General features: G+C 40.8%; 1 protein-coding gene across 21 annotated transcripts in view; it reads left to right on the top strand.

Annotated features, from left to right (window-relative positions):
• Positions 1-18784, top strand: part of LOC137125950 (unconventional myosin-IXAa-like) — a 132352-nt gene that overhangs the window by 660 nt on the left and 112908 nt on the right. The gene's annotated exons all lie outside the window — the stretch shown is intronic.

The raw sequence follows: 18784 nt of genomic DNA, 5'->3' as shown, positions 1-18784 counted from the left end.
AGTTTTCTTACATAATGCGTAAAAGTGCGGTTACAGATGTCGTGTGGTGTTTGCTGGATGCCACATTTTCGGGCTGCAGCGTGTGTCTGTGGAGTCAGTGCAGCAGTGAGCAGCAGCAGCAGCATGACGCACTGATATTAATGGATGAGGTCCTGTAGAGCTCGATCCATCCTGAGCTGAGCTGGTCGGCTTCGTTGTCGCAGAGGAAGCTTGGAGCTCTGATTGAATTTGTGCGAGGTTGGTGGGTTTTAGTGTCATTTTTCGGACTCTGTGGGGGCTGCGACGGACGGTTGTGGCATGTTTTGTCAAATGCTGGGTCTGCTTACATCAGACTGGTGCCTGCCTGATGGGGGCATGGCTCAGGCTTTTTACAGCGGGGCAGTAGGATGCTCAGCTGCCCTGCACTTCTAGCTAAACGCTGGTTATTGATGTGGACGAGGCTCAATATAGTTTAGGGTTGAAGCACTAGATGACAAACCAAACCACCAACCAAAAAAAAAACATTCACAAAAGGAAATGAAACTCCTTTTATTTTCAAAAACCCTAATGCCAAAAGGGGAAATGTGCAGCTACCGTGACTTCAGTATTAGAGACAAACAAAGGTTGATAATGACAGAAAAGTAGTAGGCAACTAGTCATTTTAAGCAAAATGACAAAATATGTGAGTGGTTTTAGCCTAATAAATAGGAATATTTGCTAGTTTTCTTAGTCGTGACTGGTGTTCGGAGAAAAATAAACTAACTTGGGCAACTAATTTGGGCCTTTCTACTGCTTATAGAAGTAGTTGTTAGTTGTAGCTTTTGTCAAGATTTAAAGAAACTGTAGTCGGAAAATGAGGAAGTGGGTACGATGAGAAATATGAGGAAACAATATCACTGTGCATCAATGGACCATAACAAATAAAATGATTTACAACAGTGAATGTAGAGCCACATTAAAGAGGTGGAGGTAATGATGTCCTGCTTAAGAGTGCAAAATCAGAAAATTGAAGCATAAATGACAAACCTACCTAAATCAGCATGTTTGACATCTTTTATGTAAATCGCACATCACCAGTCAGCAACAAAGTGGGGTTGCTGCCGTAGCTCCCAGCTGGTGCCGAATGAGGTTGTATCAGTTTGGCCGACATGCCAAAACAGGCCTGCGTGGCCTTGCTCAGGCCAGGCCAGACAAGGCCACTGCAGTCCTTATGTCTCTGTGCATGAGCCCAAAAGCTTCAAAAAAGGAGACCCACCCACCTTCTCCTCCTCTGGCTATGAAGTGCTTGAGCAACAGCCCGGAGGAGCCATGCCAGCAATTTAAAATGCCACAGTGATTTCACTTTCAGGAGACAAGATAAAATAATTACAAGTACATTATTTTGAAATGCCAGGACAGACGAGTGCTTGTCATCTCATTTGTGGGGGATGTGCAGCCTACTTGCCCGTCTACCTGCTGTTGAGTCTTCAGTCAGAGGAGAATTCCTTTTATTGCAGTGTCAACTTTGCTGACATTAACATTTCATTCAGGTTATTGTGTAAGTAGCAAAATCCACCGAGAGCGGGACTGAAAACATTGCTATGACAGCTTCAGCTGCCCAGTGAATGTACTGGTGAAAGCGGCAGAGCGGCTCAGAAGTGTCTGAATCAAAACATCATGGCAGAAAAAAGGTGTCTTCTTCTACCCTGTCACTGTCAATGTAAACATCACAACTATAATCACACAGTAAAGGAAAGGATGAGTGAAGTGGAGCAACCAGCTTAATAATTCACAAAGAACGAAACGCACTCATCCTATGGTAGAGCCACCAAACAGCTCTAGAAAAAGGATGAGAGCCTTTCGTTCATTGGATGCTTAAATTTGCCACTTCCTGTTGCATTAATGTCTCCTGTTTGTTGTCACGGAGTGTCCATCTTAACCCCTGGATGCTGTTCTCCACACACTTTGTGTGAGTTCACAAATGTTCATTAAGTATTTATGGAGACAGCTTGGCAACTCTTCCTAGTGTCCAAAAGGTTTTGTTCATGTCCCAGAGGTCGGGAGCCTCTCAATTGTGATTTAACATAAAACATCTTAAGGCTTGATATATTATTGTGATTATAAATACACTGTAAATTATAAAAGCGAAATCTATTCTAAGTCATTGAATACTGTATATGAATATATCGTCTCCCTGACACTCAAACATTTGATACAATATTCCAAAAATTATATTTTGTTTACAGCTGGTGTAAAAGAAACTGGGCTTTATGTTATGAAAGCAAAAGGGTCTTTTTAGAAGGAATACATGAGCTGTCTGTCATCATGGGCCCTGCGAGGCGTTCAGGGACAGCGTAAAGTGTTGATCGCCTGTGTGTTGCAAAGGTATGAACCAGAGGCTTAGAGAATTATTACACCCTAAGTTATGGTTATGATCAACATGTTATAGACATCATAAGTCACTGTGAACTTAGAAAAATATGAATAAAAGAATGTAAACGTAATTTCTACGAGACAGGTTTGAAGTAGCAGTTTATTATGAGAAATAAGTCAGACTGAGGCTTAAATATTTGGACACTGATTATCACCTGACATGTCTACAAAGTCAGATTGTCTTAACTCAGAGGAAAAATAACAACTGGATCTCATACTTGGTGCTTTTTTCATTTTAACTGACATCCAATCACTTTTCTTACAGATTTATCTTAATCTACGGTACAAGCTCAGATGATGATGATGATGTCTGTATTAGATCTCGGATATAAGCTCATCTGCAGATTTAGAGCCTGTCAACTGAAAACAATTTCAGTCCGCAAACCCACTGACCTACACCTCTGCTTTAAACTGATAAATGGCTTTGTTGTGTGAAGCTGGTTGTCACTGGATCCTGGTGTCCTTGCATTGGCGGTCGCATCACGTTCAAACCTACTACTGCAATGCTCAAGGCATCATGTAAGACAATATCAGGATGAGGTCAATGTTTCACCAACTCTGTGCAGCATTATGCATCTCTAACCAGGTGTATTTATAGTCTTCCCCACTGCTGGTGGTGATGTGTGTAGAGCCATCATAAATAGCTGCTGTCTCGATACCGGAAGAGGCCTTGAATAGGCACTAAAGTAAAGTAGTCCGGTTTCTACTGTCATCATCAATGTTTCTGAGAAAACTCTATGCAATCAGGAGAAAATCTGCTTTTTTGTGGTAAAAATGGCTCGTTATTTAACTGAAAACAGTGCATCTCCTCTAAACCTTTTAGGTTTTGGAGCTGCAGCACAAACTTTCATTTTTATTTATCAATTTAATGGAAATGAAAACCCTCAGAAGCCTTGTTATAGTGCAAAAAATTTCACTACATCACGCGACTTTGGCCATACACAGTCTTTCAGTCTCTGACTCCTGATTGCATGGCAGTTAGTGATTTCCCACGGCGCCTTTCAACAACTCCCAGAGACCGAGCGTGATCTGCTTGCACTGAACTGTGTGTTTTATGTGTTGTGAGCTGGAGTGAGTTTGCAACGAGAGAGAAAAACAGTCTCCATTCATAAACAGTCATGTGGCTGTGGAGGATTCTAGACAAATAAGTCCACTATCCGAGTACGGTAACGGGCATGACTTCATGTTCTTTGAAGTATTTCTCACTGTATGCTTTGTTGAAAGTCTGTGCAGAGTTGTTTTCGCAGTCCCACGGACACCAGAATGTGACATTTACAGTACTTAGTTTTAGACAAAATTCTGCTGTGTTTGATTATGTTCGGTATTTTCCTGACAACAATTTGCCACGAAAACACCCAATTCCACCATGAATCAATCCTACTCTTCCGTTGTCCATGACAAGTTTCCATTACAGTGGTTGCACACTATTGCAGATTTTATCTGAGTGCACCATGCACCATTCTGCCACCATAAAAACTCACTAGAGCGCCAAATGTGTGGTAATCTGCAGCTACAAATAGTCCCCAACTAACCCACTACTTACACATTTTGGAGTAATATTTGCTTGAAAAAACACAGTGCTACAGCTGCAGCTGCTCACATTTTCACCAGTTAATTTGTGGTTTCTTTAGGTTGCTAATAACAAACACACGTTGGCCTGCTGACCTCGGTGACACACATGAGACATGAAGGCTGAAAGTGGTTTGTGACAGTGTTGATGCTCTGATAGAGCTTTAAGTGTTTTAAGTGAAGCCCACCAGCTGAAGCAGATGAGGATAACCACTGGAAAATCACTCAGGCTTGTTTTCGCCTTTTAAAGCCTTCATCCACAGTCCAGGTTAATTTCTAAACACATTTTCCTTGGGAGATTTTACATTTTCTTTGAAGAATAACACTCAAAGAAGCTATGTCCAAAACAAAAGAGACAGCTGGATGGAAATCATACATCTTTCTGCTGTAGCTGTCTGTTGGCATTAAAATCACTTCCCTTTTTTTTTTTCATAGGAGTTGCTGTAGTGCATTGTGTCACCGGTGTTGATTGTAAGCATGATAGCAGAAATCCTTTTGATTCCAACATGGCTTGTTTCCTAGCTGCTGGTTTTCTTTCGGTTCTTTAAAGCCAACGCCACTGCGAATTTCTGCATCCATTATAACTTGTCACTTCTCTTTGTGTTATTCATTTAACCTCATACTGTGGCGCTGCTTCAGGCACAAACACAGTTCGATGAGTATTTTCCACCTGCAAATGAACGCGTCTTTATTTTATTGCTGAAGGTATTTTGATGCAGAGAACTGGAGTACTTACTGTGAATGGTGTTGCGTGCAACAGGCAGCAGCTGGTGAGGGCATGAATCAGCACCTTGACACTGCCTGGGGCGAAGAGCAGCCGGCGGCATCCCCACGCTCCCCTCCATCCTGCTTGACTGATTTACAAAATGGAGAGACAGGATGAGAGAGGTTGTCAAGGAACTTTGACAAGGTTCTTTCTGCAGCACAATGAATTTATTTGTGGGATGTAAGGGAAACTGGAATTTATTACAACACTTTAGTGATCGGGAGCTAAACTAGCAATCATGTAACAAAACATTAGACCCAAAGTGATGAAATTGGAACTTCCCATTATATATTGCTAGTATGTCTCACTTTCCTTGTCCACTTCTGGGTGGTTTAGTGTTCAGAGGGCCTCTCCGCGTGATCCATATGACCCCCGTCCAAGCAATAAGCCGGCAGTCACCTGCTCTGCTGAAGTGCCTTTGATCATTTTGCCGAAACCCTAAAAGCTTTGAGGTCACAGGGTTACATCTGACCATATTCTCACAGGTCAGACCGGGCGACAAAATGGAATTACCCTGTACTCTTGCCGATCACATTAATCGTTTTGCTTCTTAACTCAGGAAGATGTTTTTACCCTGCTTAGGCCGAATGTCAAACAGCTGAGCCCAGCCAGAGGACAAAACGTGACTTTTGCAGCTTGGCGTCGGTTTCAAGAACCCTCAGAAAACATTGACAGGAGGCTCAGGATGCGGTGCACAAATACTGAAACATATCTGTGACGACCCTGTCTTGGCAGGAGGCTGGTGGGTGGAGTTGTGGATGTAAGGCAGATTCAGTCCACCTGGCCTGGCATGGTGTTGCAGCTGTTAAAGCATCCCGTCCCTCCGTCCCCTTGTTTTCACCCTGTTTGGTTATGTTGTTGTTTGCTTTGTCTTTAAAATAGTTTCACCTTTTTTAGTTTTGTAAAATAAAAGCATGCATGGTCTCCCCGATTTTCTCCTGCCTTGAGCCCGAATGTGACAAACTGGGGGATTCGAGCTGTGGGATTTGAGGCTGGAATCATCTGTGGCGTTGGTTAAAGAATGGAAAACAGCCTGAAGAAACTAGTATTTACCGTGCTTCGGTGGACTCAGGTGGTCAGTATTAGGCTCTTTTGCTGATGCTGGCATTGTTTGTCTCAGTGTGTAGCTAGCAGATTGATGGAGCCGGTGCTCAGATTGACAGATCTAGCTCAACCAGCCCCTCTCGCCTAAAGCCAAAATGCCTAAATCAGTCGTTAGAAAAACTCTTGCGGTTCTGCAATTAACACCATGTCATGTTGGGGTTCGGAGGCAGTTGATAATGTCACATCTCATCTGTGATGTTGGTTAAGAAATTTTGTAGTTCTGTTGTTAAACATTTTTGACAAGTTGCCTGCAGATTCAGGAGGCTGCATTATTCGGTGCCTCCACCTCCCTGCGAGGTCTATTACTGGCTTTAAAAAGCTGTCTGTGCTGTCAGTTAGTTTGTGAACAACGTCTGGTTTCAGTCACTGTGGACTGGCTGCGGGTTGGAAGCTGTAGCCAAATGACGCCCCGCTGAAGTGCGCTGGCAGCCGACGCATGCTAGAGGAATTTGAATACATGCACGATACACCAAAGAGGCAAGCGAGCGTGTGACCTACTGTCTGCCACTGCTTTGTTGGAAATTGCTGTTGGCAGTGTGTTTGTGTGTGTGTGATAGCAGAGAAAGAGAGTAGTGGCCAGCTCCAGAACAAAGCAGCCCAGCGAACTTGGGTGTGGCACACTCATTTTGTCCTTTCTCACCGAATTACTCCACCCCCCGCACTTCTGCTTTAGTGCTGTCTTCATTTGTAGATAAGACGGATTCAAATCTCAATATTGTTTTGAATTTTGACTTAAATGTGATCATAATTTTTAAGTATAAAAACATAAATGCTGACGCATCAAATATTTTGTTCAGGTCTTCTTGAGAGATCTGACATTACATGCTTTTCCCCATGTAATTTAGCCTTATTAAAAATCTTTAGAGTGATTAAAAAAAAAAAAAAGGCTGTATGATGTGTAACAAAGGCCCTCATTTATAACTGAACCAGGCAGCCAGCATCTCCACCACCAGGTCAACTGAGCAGATTTCATGTCGGGCAAAAGTATGAATAAATGAGCTCTGAATAGAGCTGCATCTGTTATTGAGTCAAACATTTTATCCAAAATATTCAGTCTAATCTGAAAATTTGATGCATCTAAGAAAAGTAAGATGGTTGCAGGTTGTTATATGTAAACATTAGCTGCTTCACAGTAAATTGAATATTAATTCATTTTGCACCGATAGTCAGAAAATTCAAATACAAAGTCTGCACTTTTCTACCTTATGAATACCCAAGGTGCATTGCACTGCTTTTCATTCACTCATTCACACTCTCAAGGACTTTTTCATATTTGGCACTAGTACCTAGGAATTGAACCAACAACCTTGGGATTGGTGAAGGACTTCTCCATATTTGATGACGTCCGTAGACAACTGATGACGTCTTTATGTTTGCTGGAAAAATACAATTTCTCACAGTTGTTTTTGTTTTACTGACCAAGGGATTAGTTTTATCTGCAGATTAACAGGTAATGAAAATAATCATTAGCTGCAGCTCCAGCTCATCCAGTATTGACACATTATTGAAAAATATGAGCAGATACTATTCATCTCATCTTTTCCTTTGTTCACATTTCTTGCACGCCTCCTTTTCAGGCTCTTTCTAAAAGCTTAGTCATTTAGCCAAGGTTGTCTGAAAGTTGCTCTGTCCTGCAGTCTGTCCTACTTTGGTGTACAGCTTCTAAAGTAGGACGCCACAATACAGATATAGCAGGTAGAAGCCAGTGGTTCAGTGTCTCAAAATCATATGATGTAAAACATTGGAAATCAGAAAACGCTGTTGCAGAAATGAATGGTGTTGGCTTCATGTTGCTAGTGTTTGCAGAATAAAAGGATCTGTTTACAGCAAATTCTCTGCGGAATCAAAATGCCAAACGTTCTCAGCAAGACTAAATTTTCCATTTGGAAAACAACATTAGTCAAACTAATTGTTTATATTAAAAATATTTCCTTCAGCAGCAAAGACTCAGAAATAATAGTTCCATCTCTTTCATCTGAAAGATTCACCTTCCGTTAACATAACGTGCTTTAATTTTGTTATCTTTACATTTTATAGACTGAATGATAAATTATTTAGAAAATAATATAAGCCATGTTTTAATCAGTGTGTGGTTCTTATTTTTACAATCTCAAGGAAGGTAGAGCTGAAACTATTAGTTTACTAATTAAATTGCAACTATATGGCTCCACGGTACATTGTTTAGCATCAAATTAATGATGGATGCATGCACAGTTGTCACATTTCAGCAGTTGCAACAAGAAAAAATAATTCAAACACCTCGAGCTACAAACTTTGTTCTGCTTGATACAAAACAAAAACTCAGGGGTTCTCAATTTTCATTGCTAACATACAAGAGAATTCTGCCTTACATAATAGTTTTAAATGTTTTTTGATACCCATTCAGGCTCCACATAAACGGGAAACACAATCGTTCTTGACCAGTTTATTAAATATCATGCTAATTATTTCAGCAACAGAAAGGACAGCATTGACCAAAAGCAGTTTGTTTACACTACTCTTATGGTATGTTAGGAAATGTATCAAACTACTTTATTTCACCCTCTAAAGTCCCTCAAGAAGACTCATCACAGAATTCACCTGCTTATGTGTTTGTGCAGTGTTGTGCAGGGACAAGTTACAAAAGTGTTGTTCACTGGACATACACATTTTTATTTTTTCGTGAACAGTCAATTCATCGTTTCTATTTGCAGCCAAAGAGACTGAATGTAAGTGTTGATAACACACATAGAATGAATGTAAGTGACAAATACCACCATTTCTCCCTTCTTCTACCTCCTCATTAAGGTGTTCAAGGACGCTGCAGAGTGTAGATCAGTTGGATTTCTAATAAAAACATCACCCTAATCATCCTGAAACAATTGGCTGATTCCAAATGAAGCATTTCAACACAACAAGTTAATATTCTTGTATTTCTTATATTGCAAAATGTAAAAAACATTTATTCGGTATCGTACAGGCATAATTGAATTATAAGATAAATTAGAAACGTTTTGATCATCAGCTAAACATTTGTTGTTTTCCTTCATTTTTTGAGATTGTAACGTTAATATATTTTGCTTGGACCAAACGAGGGTGAATGCTTCATCTTGGGCTCCTAAATAGCTTTACACATAAAAATAACCATAAAGATCTGCAGCACTGTCTGTGTGTTATTGTTCAGGCTGCTTTTTCCTGTTTTCATCATTATTAAATGCTAATGAAGCTGTACTGTCAGCCCCTGCACACATGCTTTCTGCATTGATTCAAAGCTTGTCCTTCGTTCCTCCTCTCTACACCACATATCAGTCATTCATGGTTTAAACAGGCAGCAGTGGGTAAGAGCCAGACCCCCTCCCTCACTCTCAGTAAGAAGCTAGTTAGATACAATAAAGGCCCGTGCTGCAGGGTTCTGTTGTTTGTCTTAACTCAGAAGCCGCAGGTTTCATTTATACCAGGCTCACTGAAATTGAATCCAAAGAGGGATATTTTCAGGTAAAAGAAAGGTGACATCTTAATCTGTGTGAATATGTATTTTCTGTTTTTGACTGATCTGAAAATGGCAGCTGGCTTTTGTTGACGGTACATTTTAAGATGACCGTACTGTAAAATGAAAAGATTTAATTAGTGGAGATCCGTGTGGGATGTCTTTAGTTTGTTAACAGAATCGCTTATAGCTTAATCACTTTAGTCTTTTTTTGGAGAAAAAAAAAATGATGCACGTTTTTTAGTTTTATGGCTTTTTTGTAATATCTGCTTGTAAATTTAATATCATTTGGATTTTGGGCGGTTTGGACAAAACAAGATATTTCATTATGTCAGTGTGGACAAATACTTTTATATATCATTGAGAATAGTATGGTCTTATTAATACACCCAGTGCCCCCTTTTTCAAAAGGCACTTGTATAGATTTGAATATAATGAAATAAAGACGCTACCAAAAGCTTTAAAAGATAACATAGACCAAGAAAAACTAATATCCTAATTTCTTAAAATGACAGTTCAGGCTGTCCAGTGCACAAACAAATGAATAAGCAGCGCCAGGTAACAGTTTGTGACAAGATGTTCTCGATGTCATCTTTACAGCTGTGTTGTCACTGAAAAGCTTGGTTTCCTTGGAGGCAGACGTAGCTCAGCAGCAGCCGCACCACAGCCTATTTGGAACAATGATGAAAGCTGCTCATGTAAAACGAGCTTCAGATGAGGCCCTCTTATTGGTCATTGATGAACGAAGGAAAGCGAGCGATTGGCTCACGGTTTCGGAGTAACAGCGATGTGGTTGGCTGTCGTCACGGCTCCTCACCAGACTTGGTGTATACAAGTGGAGTGGTGCAGGTAGACCGATGACATTGGCAACTGTGGTTGTGTGTGTGTGTGTGTGTGTTAAAAAGCTTAGGTCAAGGTGAGCACAGTGGGGTTTAATTTAGTCTGAGGAGAGTGTGAAAGCTCTGCCTGCTGTGGCTACATGAGTGTGAATAAAGGGTCTTTGAGTCACGACACACTGCAAAAACACACATACACACGCAGAGCATTGTTTGAGGTACAGATTTTCATTCATGTTCAGGTTGCTGGTCTCCATTTTTCTTTTTTGAAGGTGGCCACACACATTTTACAAGCGTAGAGCTGATTGAGGTGAGATTTGTGATGGGCTTAAAAGTTCCTCTTGTGTTTCTAATTCCTGGTGGATTTTCCAAAATGCTTTTATTCATATTCCTGTTGCAGGTTTCAGCCTCTTTTCAGTTTCTTGATTGAGTGCATGAAGTTTTCATCTTGACCTTGCTGATATTTAGTGGATTCCATTCTTTTCTCTTCACATGGAGTGATTCTTGTGCCACTGGCTGCCTCACAACCCTAAAGATTAACATTTCCACCTCAGTGCTCAGCAGTTGGCAAAGTGTCCTTTCCATCAAACGATCCTCCTTTTTTTTGTTTTTCTTTGAACACCCCACTGGTGAATATGGAGCTCAATTTTAACTCCATCTCTCTATAGCAATTTCCATACCAACTGTGTTTATCCAGCCGTTGACATTTATGATTTGGTCACAGGTAAGATGGCTAGTGATCATCAAACCGTTTTCATTCACAGAGCAGCTCCACCCATGTTGTTCCTCACTCTTCAGTCTTCACTCTTTATGCTTTTCTTATAGTTCTTTCACTGAATGTCAGTTGCTGTGTTGTTTACACCACATCTGGACAAATAAGCAACCCCGCTTATAATTTAACAATCCAATTGTTCTTTTCTGAAAATTCTGTATTCATTCCATGTGTGTTTAAAGTGAAAAGCTCCAGAGAGCTTGGATCTGTTTATTATTGAAAGAAATTCAAATCTCCCACCTTTTCAGTCTATCTCCGCCTGGCTGACAGTTGATTAGGTGGTCGAGACAGAGCAGCTGCCGCCAGAGAGAAAACAATCAGAGACACACGCTGGCCTCTAAGTGGATTTGGTGGCTGGATGGAGAAAAGAGGGAGGGGGAGGGGAGTCGGCATGTCTAGATCGCCTTGTGGACTGTGAGTGTGTGTGTGTGTGTTTGTGATTAGATTTGCCTTTTGTTTTCATGAAGCGTGTGTTCCTAGTTCTGTGCAGGGATTTGGACTTGCCAGCAATGTGTTGGACGTGTGTGTTTGTGTATAATGAATTTTTAATGATGCATGTGGGGAAACTGGGTCGTTCCACCAGCAGATTAATAAGATCCAGTAAAGAAATGAAGCATTTTAACAAACAGATGGAACATAATCCAAAATAAATAATAGCAAATGTGTGTGAGAGACACTACCAACAGTAAAACATGTTTGAAGATACCTACAAGTGTATAACAAATGTGGAAAATAATCACAGAATAAAGAAGAAAACAGTGTAAAGCATATAAAAAATTAACAATGTTTTTCTAAAATGTATGTTTCTGTGAGAATATGCAATAAATTATTGCATTATATAGTGTTTATTTTCATTTTTATCAAGCAGCCTTTTATTTTAGATGTAGAGTGTGTTTTGTTAGTAATACTTTTGCGGGAGTGTGTGTTTGTATGTGTGTTTTATCTGTTATTTACTGTTTGGCCTCACACACATACATTTGACAACAAGAAGAGCACATAGTAGTTGCCATTGTGATAATCCACAAAATAATGAATTTTCTTTGTCACGTATAATAAACACAATAATTTGCATTTTGAACTCGCCTTAGAATAATTTTGGGTTGGATTTCGGCATGTTTTGAAATTTGAAACCTGAAATAAATTAAATCATTAAAATTGGTTAATAATTTGCTTATAAATATATTTTTAAATCGAAAATTATATTTTTAAATCGAAAATGACAATGCTCGAGGATTTTATGCTTTTCTTCATTCATTCATTCAATATAGTAAACTCAAATCTTTCCCGTTTCCTGGCAATTATAGGCTGTTGAAAGTAATTTGCAAATTAATTAATAATTAAAGAGCTCTTTGTTTAAATTAAAAATAAACATTGGGGGTGGATTAAATTGATGGTGCAGGTGCTCCTCTGTCTCCCACTGTTCTCGTCACAGAGAATAGCCAGGGATGAGACCACCATCCTTCCCAAAGCTACGCTGAGTGAGCCTGGAGCAGTCTAAAGTGAACAAAACTTTGAGTTTGCATTGCTGCTGGACAAGGAGCAGAACGAGAAATGGTAAAAGTTGTGCTTGTATAGCACTTTTATCCAAAGGTTGGCTTCTCAATAACCCATTCACACGCACACTCAAACACCAGTGACCGTTGCTGCCATGCAAAGTGCTCACCTGACCTGGAGCAACTTGGGGTGTAGTGTCTTGCCCTAGGACATTTTGACATGTAGCAGAGACGGTGAGACTGACTCTCAGTCTGTAGACAAGTGTCTTACCCACTGAAGCGAAACTAGCTGTAAATGTACTGTGGTAGAAAACGTATGATCCTACAGTCACTGTCCGTATAAAACATCCTGCACCTCCAGCCAAACAGTAGGGGCTTATGAATAGTGTGCATGTTATGTTTTAATAATTAATGTGTTGTCACAACCCTTAAACTTTCAGAAATGTAATTTGAAATAATCAGAGGTTCTGCCAGCTCTGCTTTCTAATATATAAGCTAGTGTATACATCCAAGTAGACATGGTTTATCCAACAGAGAGCTCCTGTCCCACTGCCAGAGATGGTTTGAAGCCAATTAAACTGTAATTACTCCATCTTTAGGTGAGTACTACAAAGTAATTACCAAAGAGAAAGATCTTACTAAACCTTATAATTTGAGACGCAGACACACACCTCTATATAAACAGTATATCCCTTGTACATAAATTGTTGCTGTCATTCATGCTGCATTATTAGTGCAGGTTAGATAAATGCCTGTGTGAATGTTTTTATGATTATAATGTTGAAAATGTTTCAGTTTTGAACCAAGACTTTGGTTTTTCTCTTTTTTGGAGCTTTTTAAAGCAGCATGAGTGAAGTAAAACCTGGATCTAAGGGCTGTGTTGGCTGCACACATGTGCATGTGTGTTTATGATTTGAAGTTTCACTACTTTGTATCAGCAGTCGTAGTTGATGTGATGTACTTTGTGTCGGTGTTCGTCTTTGTGTTGAAAGTAATGAGAGTTTGTGGTCTGTCTTTAAAGGAAGCGGAGACAGTTTTGGCTTAGTTTGTCTCGTCAGGTGTTACAGTAATGTTCAGGTTACCACACTACACGCACATACAGCTGTTCATCTGTCACTTTGCTTTGTCTCTAAACTCTCTAAACAAACTGTAACAGCAATCTTGCATTTCTAAACCTCACTGCAGATGATCTCTTTCACCGCACTTTCCTCTTGTATTATGTGAGCGAAGTGTGCCAGTTTCTACTGTGAGGAGGAAGAAGAGGAGTGGTGATGCAGACTTCCTCTCTGTTACACCATCCCATCCACACGTGATTTATTGATGAGGATGTAATCGTCTTTTTTGTTCTCTGAGCAGATTCACACACACATCTTTTGTATTATTCATCTCTACGTGGGCCTGTGTGAAAATTCACAGAGTATACGGGAGCCACGTGGGTGTGTACGATTTGATGTTAATTGTTGCAGAGACATGGTTATATGTGGCTATTTACCATTTACTCTCTCTCTCTCTCTCTATATGTGTGTGTGTGTGTGTGTGTGTGCGCGCACCTTTGGTCAAACCCTGTGTTTTGAAACATGCCCTGAGGCTCATATTTGTGGGAGATGTGCTTGGCCCAATGGTGGCATTCTTGGGACTAAATAGAGTGTATCTAATCCATGTCATTGATACCCCTACACACAAGCGTGCGTGCGCTGACATAGACACATGCTGACACACACACTCCCACTAGTAAAGAGCTCATGTCTTCCCTCAGGGCCTCTGCAAAGGAAGCAGACTGGTGGCCGATTCTACGCAGGGTCCCTGAGTCGTCTCTGCAAATCTCTCTTTTAAATTTCATCATGAATGTGATACATCCAAATGTTAACATCCTAATTGGAAATAGCTGTCGGCCATGAAGACTAATTACTCTGTTAAAAGTGTGTTTGAGAATTTCGGACATCATCTGGAGGGATTTGGCTAATGTGGAAGTCGACACCACTTTTATTTTCTCCTCTCTCTGTCAGCGTCAGCCACCAGTTTTTCTTCTTTATGTCCTAGCTGACAGAAAGCAGACATGTGGTCTGCAGGCGACATGAGGTTTTAAAAACATCCTCTGAGATGTTTGGAGGGTCAGTCTGATATCTAAGTAAGGATTGTACAGCTGCAAGTTTTTCACACAGTCTCTGTTTCTGAGGTATAATCCTCACAGGATTCTGCTCCTCTGTATGATGGTCATATCTAATCTGTAGAGGATTGGACTGGGAGGGTGACTTAGCCAGGGCTGTTGCCATGGTTACCCCAGGACTAGGGATGATCACCAGGCATCTGGTTGCAGGAAAAACATATAAATATGTGTATGAAGGGTTTCTTTAGTCCAAAAAATGGGAATCTAGGATTCAACAGAACTGATGGATAAGGACTAGTACTGAGGTACTGAGGTAGGGCACATTTCTCCAAAAAAAGTAAAAGTAAAAGTAAAAAGTTGGATATTGTGTGAATCAATTTACAGGGCAACAATAATGCAGCCCTTCAATGAAATAAGCTCCTTTTTGCTGGACTTAAACCACATCAGGAGACATGGCAAAGAGAATCTCAGCATAATAATAGTCCTTTGCATTAGTGTGTTAAACGTTGGGTTTCCTGCCATCAGCTATAAACACATTCATTTCTGTGTGTGAGGTTGTTCGGTGTTTAGGTGACTCACTGGAACCAGCTCTGCTGATCTTTTTGAGGTAAGACATTGACTTATGACCCTATTTGGAGTCAGTGTGTTGCCAAAGAGCCCTTTGTGTTTGTCTCAAAGCCTCCTGGGTCAGATCTGAACTCGCTTTTAGCACATCATCCATTTTTCAGTGATCGGACACAGTGGAGCGATTAGCACCAGCGGTCTTCACTTATCGTAATAACAATCACTTAGTCCCAGAAATAGAGAAAATGTGTGCTTTTATGGATGTTTAGTTTTGATAGTGACAGAGGGGTGGCCAACGGGGGCCAACTGGGTTGTTTTCCTCCATTTTCTTCCTCTATTTTGCCCTAATTTACAGTATATTTACTTTTATTTCTCAGTAAAGCAAATATCTTATGAAAACAATCACCCTAGTCCGGCTGTCCTGTTAAGCCTGTTGTTTTTGGAATATGTGAAGGAAAAAAGGATATTTCGCTGACTTCTGGGGCTTTGGTCTTTTCTTTTCATCGCCTTCATCTGCGACACCTTTACATGTTATCCTGTTGATGTCTTTTGGACTCAGATATTTATTATGAAGCCTCATCTTTCTTCTCAAAGCTAGTGTCCTTTGGATCAAAGCCCATGCACCATAATTATGGATAAACCAGCCATGCAGTCATTACCTAGCATTGCTCAGCTTCAGCACTCAGATCTGTACTTGACAGTTTACTCTCCTGCTTGTTTTTGTCCCCTCCGCTGTCTGTCTGACCCGCCCAGAGCACTGCAGCAGCAGAGACCAAAGGCAATGCCGCTTGTTGCCAACATAGGCCTTCCTGCATGTTCAGAAGAGTGTATACTAATCTTTTGCTGCTTTGCTTTTTTAAAACTGACCATCCCAGGAAATGATTCATGTGAAGGAGGCAAACACAGCACAGGGAGCTCTGCGGCTGAAAACTCTGAGGTGGAAGTGAAAGTGCTCCGTTTTCTCCTCGCCTCTTATCGTGTACGGTTTCACCAGAATGAAAAGAGGACCTTGAAACATCTTCCTCTTTCCGTAATTGGAGAATCATTTCCTTTTGGATCTCAGGGTAGGAGGGAGGTGCACTGATGTGGTTGAATGAAAACTGAGAACTGAGATAAGGGCTTACTACGAAGAGCCAGTGGAAAACCAGGGAGCAAGATGCTGCGAGTGGCTGCCAGCGAATGCACAGAAGCAAAACCCTTGTATTGTTTTTGTGTCCAGCCTGGTTGCATTTGTTGAAACGCAAGGTCTGGCACACAATAGGTGGGGTTAAGGCGAACAATAAAGGTTTTCCTCCGAATACAAATCAAAATGTCAGACACGGACGTTCACTGAAACTGTTCTACCACAAAACCATGTATAGCCATCACTTTCGCTTTGTATAACAATTCACTTTTTTGCAACTTGCCACTTTGACAGTGGCTGCTCAACCCGGTCAAGAGCTGCTGCTGAGTGTGAGGTCAGAAGGTCAAGATCTTTTCAGCCGTTAGACATCTGGTTGGAACACATTGTTCTTATTTTTTTCCAGTGGTCTCAGATGTTTGGACGAACCCTCCAAATCCCACTTTCTGCTATTAAGTCTACTCTGTCTTAGGCTGGGCTAAGGCCTGGGCTAAGGCCATGGTACAAAACCCAAAACACTATCTCGTCTCTCCTTTGGTTGTTTTCTGAGGCTACCTTGGCTGACGGTCCTCCAGACAATGCTTGGTACCTCGACTATCTGTGCTGTAATGCGGACAGAGGTAAATTCAGATGGGACCTGGGGTGGATGTTTATTGGTGTACCTCGGTTGATGTACACATAATCTCAGTTTCAGTATTTATAGCCTAATGGTTAAGGTGCACGACACATAACTGCAGGATCTGAAATTCAAATGCAGCTCCGGACTTTTTGTGTCCTGTATGTTCTGTCTATTGCAAATAAAGGCTGTAGGAAAAATAAACAAAAACAAAAGATTGTTGGCCTGGACTGTGAAATGAATCTACATATACTACGAATACTTCCTTCTTTGACACTGAAATTTTGCACTGGACAAAACTCTTTGCCCGATCATCAGATATCAATGCAAATGTATTATAGGAACTGGTTTGCAAACTATTCATTCAAGCTGGTCATCTAGTTCATATGCCAAAAAAGTTTTTCACTCCTGCTGGTCTGCATCTGTATTGAGTTTCCCTTTGCCCAAGCTGTGTTTCTGTGTTTTTTCCAGACATGACAATTTTTCTCAGAGTAAAAATAGCCATTCTAGATGAAAACTGCATGGTTTTAACATTTAATATACAACAGGGATACAACTGACCTTGTTTTTTCTTCAAGGTGTTTTACAGATGATCTCTTTTGTGTATTGTTGCAGTATTGTGGTCGACCACTTGGATGAAAAAGAAAGGCAGACTCACTGTTCTGTATCCAGCTCTTTATCCAGCGCTTTTTCTGTTTACACAGAATCCTAGTTTCTCTAGCAGTGGCTGTTAGGACAGTGCATGTTCAAATTTGGTGTTGGTTTAGGCTCTTCTTAGGAATTGTTGTTAATTTCTAAGATGAGTAATGTCATTTGAGTCCTTTTAAGGTGAAAACAGTGATCACAGTCATAGTGTCACTTTAGATTCCAGCGTTTTTGCAGATAACGTAAGAGTAACCGTCAAAGGCAGCTTCCAAAATGTGGGCACAAACGTGCACATTGAAAATACCACCTCTGCTTTCAAGGACATGCCGCTTTTATTGTTTGTTGCAACTTTCCTTTGCTTGTTTTTGCATTTTTCTGGCCATGTGGCAACAACATTTACTGAAGGGCTGCTGACCTCTTCTTATCGAAGCCATTCGGTTCCACCCTCAATGACTGTGACTGCTTTTAAACTCATGCACTACTCATCTTCAAACATGCACATAAATGCACACATTTTCTGCCTTAGGCAATTAAGGCGTGGCAGGTTATTAACGTGAAGCCAAACTGTCGTGCTGCAGAGAGGAACTAGACAAGTGTTCAGTCGCTTAACCTGCCACTCTACTTCATACAGATCCAACACGCTCAGATTCATGTAATGTCATGCGAGCATGAGCCATGCGGAGCCAGGTTTTGCATCTGCATCAAACAGCGGAATCCGTTGTTTTCCATGCAAAGACATCCAGCCAGCTGTGACATGTTTGGTTCTTGTTGGTCCAGTGCTGTGAAGGCCATTATTAGGGCCAGACTTGCTTCGCTTTGATCGGCCCCACCATTCATTACAGTGCAGAAATTATGCATGAGGAACTGTCAGGCGGGAAGCATTACTCAGCCTGAGCCCCTTTGGCTATGATTGGAGGGAAAAAAAGCGGAAGGGGAAAAAAAAGCAGTTTTAAATTAGGGAGAGAACTGAGCTGTTTGTGACCATTTATTGGCCCTGACATTTTCTCAGACCTTTTTATGGGCCAAGAGTGAGTAATGCTGTATGAAACAAACCTGTTGTATTGAAAATTTTGAAAACGCACTTAGCATGATGGCAGTTTTTCACATTGATGCCAAACCATTCATCCTGACCTTCTCTGTCCACTTGACATTTTGAGCTCTACAGCTGAAATAAAAATCTGACAACGATTATTTGAAAATAAAAGTGAGGACATCTAATGCACAAAACAGAGCGTATAATATTGATTGTCGTCCTGCAGACACAAATCCCAGCACAGATCTGTGCAGCAACGGGAATCAGAGGTGGAAACTGAAGAATCAATGAGGATGATGGAT

Source organism: Channa argus, chromosome 4 (assembly GCF_033026475.1).
Source record: "Channa argus isolate prfri chromosome 4, Channa argus male v1.0, whole genome shotgun sequence".
Lineage (NCBI taxonomy): Eukaryota > Metazoa > Chordata > Actinopteri > Anabantiformes > Channidae > Channa > Channa argus.
The sequence above is the reverse complement of the archived record's forward strand: the minus strand, read 5'-3'. Positions and strand labels throughout refer to the sequence as shown.